This window comes from Arachis stenosperma, chromosome 4, assembly GCF_014773155.1.
Source record: "Arachis stenosperma cultivar V10309 chromosome 4, arast.V10309.gnm1.PFL2, whole genome shotgun sequence".
Classification (NCBI taxonomy): domain Eukaryota; kingdom Viridiplantae; phylum Streptophyta; class Magnoliopsida; order Fabales; family Fabaceae; genus Arachis; species Arachis stenosperma.
In genome coordinates this window covers 61,788,518-61,795,500 of record NC_080380.1, presented here as the reverse complement: position 1 = coordinate 61,795,500, position 6,983 = coordinate 61,788,518, and the positions used below count along the sequence as shown (strand labels likewise).

The window sequence follows — 6,983 nt, the reverse complement described above, 5'->3', positions numbered from 1 at the left end:
TTAGGTGAGGTCTTAGACTAATCAAGGATTCACTTAGTAGCTTACTTAGCCTTATACATATACCCTTACATCTACCTTGGCCCCATTACAACCTTAAAAAGACCTTATGATCTTTGTATGTCTGTATTCAATAATTGTTGATTGGTTAGATGAAGAACAAAGTTATAGAAAGCAAGGATAAAAAGAAGATTAGAGTAATTAACCGAATAAACACTAAGTAACTAGAGAATAAACACAAAATCTAGTGAGGGTTCAATAGCTCATCACCATATATCTCTGCCTCAATTGTTAATTGTCTTGCAAGTTTGAAAAGTACTTTTACCCATCTCAATTGTAAAAGTGCTTTAACATTATCTAAGGTTGGATATGCATATATGATTCCTTGAGAATGTGAATTAATTCAACTACATGTAAGTTTTATATATAGGTGAATAATAACTAGATTTGCATGATTCATTTAGGTAGTTGCATCTAGAATAGATTGCATTGCATGAGATTCCACCACTTTACCTTACTCTTTATCTTGGATTTAGCATGAGGACATGTGGTGGACGAAATTGTGATTTCTTTGTTATTGTATTTTGTAAAATTCATTCCCTTTTCAACTATGTGTGGACACAACTCCGTTTAACTTAACCAGCAAGTGTACTGGGTCATCCAAGTAATACCTTACGTGAGTAAGGGTCGATCCCACAGAGATTATTGGTATGAAGCAAGCTATGGTCACCTTGTAAATCTCAGTTAGGCAGATTAAATGGTTATGGGTTTCAAAAATTAATAATAAATAGAAAATAAAAAGGAATAGAAATACTTATGTAAATCTATAGTGGGAATTTCAGATAGGCGTGTGGAGATGCTAGAATCCTTTCGAATCTCTACTTTCTTATTGCTTTCATCCAATCCTTCTTACTCCTTTCCATGGCAAGCTGTATGTAGAGCATCACCATCATCAATGGCTACTTTTAATCCTCTCGGGAAAATGGTCCTATGCGCTGTCACTGCACGTCTAATTGTCTGGAGGCATCACCCTTGTTGATAGCTACATCCCATCCTCTCAGTGAAAATCGTCCAAATGCTCTGTCACAGCACGGCTAATCATCTGTCGGTTCTCAATCAGGTTGGAGTAGAATCCCTTGATTCTTTTGCGTTTGTCATCACGCCCAGCCTTCAGGAGTTTGAAGCTCGTCACAGTCATTCAATACCAGAATCCTACTCGGAATACCACAGACAAGGTTAGACTTTCCGGATTCCCGGGATCCTACTCGGAATACCACAGACAAGGTTAGACTTTCTGGATCCCCATGAATGCCGCCATCTATCTAGCTTATACCACGAAGATTCTGTTGGAGAATCTAAGAGATATGCGCCCAGCCTAAGGTAGAACGGAAGCGGTTGTTAGTCATGCGCGTTCATAGGTGAGAATGATGATGAGTGTCACAGATCATCACATTCATCAAAGTGTTGTGCAACGTATATCTTGGAATAAGAATAAAAGAGAATTGAATATAAAGTAATAGTGATTGTATTGAAACTTGAGGTACAGCAGAGCTCCACACCCTTAATCTATGGTGTGCAGAAACTCCACCGTTGAAAATACATAAGTGAAAGGTTCAGGCATGGCCGAATGGCCAGCCCCCATGGTCTAAGGACTATGCGCCCCCAGATGTTCCTTAGATCTAAAGTGATCAAAAGATGTCTAATACAATAGTAAATTATCCTATTTATACTAGACTAGCTACTAGGGTTTACATGAGTAAGTAATTGATGCATAAATCCACTTCCGAGGCCCACTTGATGTATGTTTGGGCTGAGTTTGATCTATCCACGAGCTGAGGCTTTTCTTGGAGTTGAACTCCAAGTTATAACGTGTTTTGGGCGTTCAACTCCGGATTATGACGTGTTTCTGGCGTTTAACTCGAGACAGCAGCATGTACTTGGCGTTCAACGCCAAGTTACGTCATCCATTTCCGAATAAAGTATGGACTATTATATATTGCTGGAAATCTCTGGATGTCTAATATCCAACGCAGTTGAGAGCGCGCCATTTGGAGTTCTGTACCTCCAGAAAATCCATTTTGAGTGCAGGGAGGTCAGATTCCAACAGCATCAGTAGTCCTTTTGTCAGCCTTTTTCAGAGTTTTGCTCAAGTCCCTCAATTTCAGCCAGAAATCACCTGAAATCACAGAAAAATACACAAACTCATAGTAAAGTCCAGAAATGTGAATTTAACATAAAAACTAATGAAAACATCCCTAAAAGTTTCTTGAACTTACTAAAAACTATCTAAAAACAATGCCAAAAAGCGTATAAATTATCCGCTCATCACAACACCAAACTTAAATTGTTGCTTGTCCCCAAGCAACTGAAAATAGGATAAAAAGAAGAGAATATACTATAAATTCCAGAATATCAATGAATATTAATTATAATTAGATGAGCGTGACTTGTAGCTTTTTGCTTCTGAACAGTTTTGGCATCTCACTTTTTCCTTTGAAGTTTAGAATGATTGGCTTCTCTAGGAACTTAGATTTTCGGATAGTGTTATTGACTTTCCTAGTTAAGCATGTTGATTCTTGAACACAGCTACTTATGAGTCTTGGCCGTGGCCCTAAGCATTTTGTTTTCCAGTATTACCACCGGATACATAAATGCCACAGACACATAACTGGGTGAACCTTTTCAGATTGTGACTTAGCTTTGCTAAAGTCCCCAGTTAGTGGTGTCCAGAGCTCTTAAGCACACTCTTTTTGCTTTGGATCACGACTTTAACCACTCAGTCTCAGGCTTTCACTTGGACTTTCATGACACAAGCACATGGTTAGGGACAGCTTGATTTAGCTGCTTAGGCCTGGATTTTATTTCCTTGGGCCCTCCTATCCATTGATGCTCAAAGCCTTGGATCCTTTTTACCCTTGCCTTTTGGTTTTAAGGGCTATTGGATTTTTTGCTTGCTTTTTTTTTTCTTTCTATATTTTTTTGCCACCTCTTTTTTTTTTTTGTAAGCTTTTGTTTTTCACTGCTTTTTCTTGCTTCAAGAATCAATTCCATGATCTTTCAGATCATCAATAATATTTCTCTTTGTTCATCATTCTTTCAAGAGCCAACAATTTTAACATTCATAAACAACAAGATCAAAAATATGCACTGTTCAAGCATTCATTCAGAAAACAAAAAGTATTGTCACCACATCAATATATTTAAATTAAATTCAAGGACAAATTTGAAATTCATGTACTTCTTGTTCTTCTGAATTAAAAACATTTTTCATTTAAGAGAGGTGAAGGATTAATAGAATTTATTCATAGTTTTAAGACATAGTTACTACATACTAATGATCATGAAGTAGAGACACAAAATATAGATAAACACAACATAAAAACCGAAAAGCAGAAAGAAATAAGAACAAGGAATGAATCCACCTGAGTGAGGGTGGCGCCTTCTTGAAGGTCCAATGGTGCTTTTTGAGCTCCTTTATGTCTCTTCCTTGCTTCTGTTGCATGATCCCTAGTAATTTTGGTGTTCCTATCCTTAGTTGCTCCCAATAATTGTGTGGAGGACAATTTATCCCCTGGGGTATCTCAGGGATCTCTTGATTTGCAGTCAAATGTTCTACCACTGAGCTATAAACCCTTTACATGAGTCTTTCCATCTCCCATGACTCAGAGGTGAAAGCTTTTGTCTTCCCTTTTTTCTCTTCTTTTTTTTTTGGATGTCTTTGGCCTTAGGTGCCATTAATGGTTATGGAAAATCAAAAAGCTATGCTTTTACCACACCAAACTTAGAAAATTGCTCGCCCTCGAGCAAGAGAAGAAAGAAAAGATGAAGAATAAGAAGAAGATATGGAGGAGATTGAGGGATGTGTGTATTCGGCTATATGGGTGGGATTGGGTGGGAAAGAGACGTTGAATTGGAAAGGTAGGTGGGGTGTATGGGGAAGAGTGGGTAGATGTAGGTGGTGAATGAGGGTAATTGGGAAGAGAGATTGAGAAGAGTAAAATAGGATTAGGAGGTAAGGTGGGAATATGTTAGGTAGGGATCCTGTGGGGTCCACAGATCCTGAGGTGATCCTGTGGGGTCCACAGATCCTGAGGTGATCCTGTGGGATCCACAGATCCTGAGGTGTCAAGGAATTCCATCCCTGCACCAAATAGGCATGTAAAATGCCTTTGCATAACATTCTGGCGTTTAAACACCGAGTGGTGCACGTTCTGGGCGTTCAACGCCCAGATGTAACATGTTTCTGGCGTTGAACGCCAGTTTCATGCTTGTTACTGGCGTTCAACTCCAGCTTTTCCTCTAGGCACATTTCTGGCGTTCAGCGCCAGAATGTTGCTTGTTTCTGGCGTTCAGCGCCAGATTCATGCTCTATTCTGGCGTTGAACGCCAGCCAGATGCTTCTTACTGGCGTTGAACGCCAGCCTGTGCTTCCTCCAGGGTGTGATTTTTCTTCTGCTGTTTTTGATTTTGTTTTTAATTTTTATATTTTTTTCGTGACTCTTCATGATCATGTACCTAATAAGACACAAAATAACAATAAAATAAAATAAAATAAAAATTAGATAATTAAAATTAGGTTGCCTCCCAACAAGCGCTTCTTTAATGTCAATAGCTTGACAGTGGCTCTGATGGAGCCACAAGGTGATCAGGTCAATGTTGTATAGTCCCAACACCAAACTTAGAGTTTGGATATGGGGTCTTAACACTAAACTTAGAGTTTGGTTGTGGCCTCCCAACACCAAACTTAGAGTTTGACTGTGGGGCTCTTCTTGACTCTGAACTGAGAGAAGCTCTTCATGCTTACTCTCTTTTGTCACAGAGGGATGGCCATGTGCCTTAAACACAAGGTAGTCCCTATTCAATTGAAGAACTAATTCACCTCTGTTGACATCTATCACAGCTCCTGCTGTGGCTAGGAAAGGTCTTCCAAGGATGATGCATTCATCCTCTTCCTTCCTGGTGTGTAAGATTATGAAATCAGCAGGGATGTAAAGGCCTTCAACCTTTACTAACACGTCCTCTACTATTCCATAAGCTTGTCTCAATGACTTGTCTGCCAATTGTAATGAGAACAAGGCAGGTTGTACCTCAATGATCCCCAGCTGCTCCATTACAGAGAGTGGCATAAGATTTATCCCTGATCCCAGATCACACAGAGCTTTCGCAAAGGTCATGGTGCCTATGGTACAAGGTATCAAAAACTTGCCAGGATCTTGTTTCTTTTGAGGTAAAATTTGCTGAATCCAGGTATCCAGTTCACTAATGAGCAAGGGAGGTTCACTTTCCCAAGTCTCATTACCAAACAACTTGGCATTCAGCTTCATGATAGCTCCTAAATATTGAGCAACTTGCTCTCCAGTCACATCTTCATCCTCTTCAGAGGAAGAATAGTCTTCAGAGCTCATGAATGGCAGAAGGAGATTTAATGGAATCTCTATGGTCTCTATATGAGCCTCAGATTCCTTTGGATCCTTAATAGGAAACTCCTTCTTACTTGAGGGACGTCCCAGGAGGACTTTCTCACTAGGATTTTCGTCCTCCTCCTCCCTTGTGCATTTGGCCATATTGATTATATCAATGGCCTTGCACTCTCCTTTTGGATTCTCTTCTATATTGCTTGGGAGAATACTGGGAGGAGTTTCAATGACTTTCTTACTCAGCTGGCCCACTTGTGCCTCCAGATTTCTGATGGAGGATCTTGTTTCACTCATGAAACTGAAAGTGGCCTTTGACAGATCAGAGACTAGATTGGCTAAATTAGAAGTGTTTTGTTCAGAATTCTCTGTCTGTTGCTGAGAAGATGATGGTAAAGGCTTGCTATTGCTCAGCCTATTGCGTCCACCATTGTTAAAGCCTTGTTGAGGCTTTTGTTGATCCTTCCATGAGAAATTTGGATGATTTCTCCATGATGGATTATAGGTGTTTCCATAAGGTTCACCCATGTAATTGACCTCTGCCATTGCAGGGTTCTCAGGATCATAAGCTTCTTCAGAAGCTGCCTCTTTAGTACTGTTGGATGCATTTTGCCATCCATTCAGACTTTGAGAAATCATGTTGACTTGCTGAGTCAACACTTTGTTCTGAGCCAATATGGCATTCAGAGCATCAATTTCAAGAACTCCTTTCTTCTGAGGTATCCCATTATTCACGGAATTCCTCTCAGAAGTGTACATGAACTGGTTATTTGTAACCATGTCAATAAGTTCTTGAGCTTTTGCAGGCGTTTTCTTTAGGTGAATTGATCCACCTGTAGAATGGTCCAATGACATTTTCGAAAATTCAGATAAACCATAATAGAATATATCTAATATGGTCCATTCTGAAAACATGTCAGATGGACACCTTTTGGTCAACTGCTTGTATCTTTCCCAAGCTTCATAGAGGGATTCACCATCTTTTTGTTTGAAGGTCTGAACATCCACTCTAAGCTTGCTCAGCTTTTGAGGAGGAAAGAATTTATCCAAGAAGGCAGTGACCAGCTTATCCCAAGAGTCCAGGCTATCCTTAGGTTGTGAATCTAACCATATTCTAGCCCTGTCTCTTACAGCAAAAGGGAAAAGCATGAGTCTGTAGACTTCAGGATCAACTCCATTCGTCTTTACAGTCTCACAAATCTGCAAGAACTCAGTTAGAAACTGGTAAGGATCTTCAGATGGAAGTCCATAAAACTTGCAGTTCTGTTGCATTAGAGCAACTAGTTAAGGCTTAAGCTCAAAATTATTGGCTCCAATGGCAGGAATAGAGATGCTTCTTCCATCAAATTTGGATGTTGGTTTTGTGAAGTCACCAAGCATTCTCCTTGCATTATTATTATTTTCGGCTGCCATCTCCTTCTCTTGTTCGAAAATTTTTGAAAGGTTGTTTCTGGATTATTGTAATTTAGTTTCTCTTAGTTTCCTTTTCAGAGTCCTTTCAGGTTCAGGATCAATTTCAACAAGAGTGCCTTTTTCCCTGTTCCTGCTCATATGAAAGAGAAGAAAACAAGA

At 39.6% G+C, this 6,983-nt stretch overlaps 1 non-coding gene across 1 annotated transcript; it reads left to right on the top strand.

Annotated features, from left to right (window-relative positions):
- The first annotated feature begins 6,324 nt into the window (after positions 1–6,324).
- On the top strand, positions 6,325–6,428 carry LOC130977624 (small nucleolar RNA R71). Its single transcript, XR_009085310.1, has one exon. It is a non-coding gene; the product is annotated as a small nucleolar RNA R71 (small nucleolar RNA).
- The last annotated feature ends 555 nt before the right edge of the window (positions 6,429–6,983 follow it).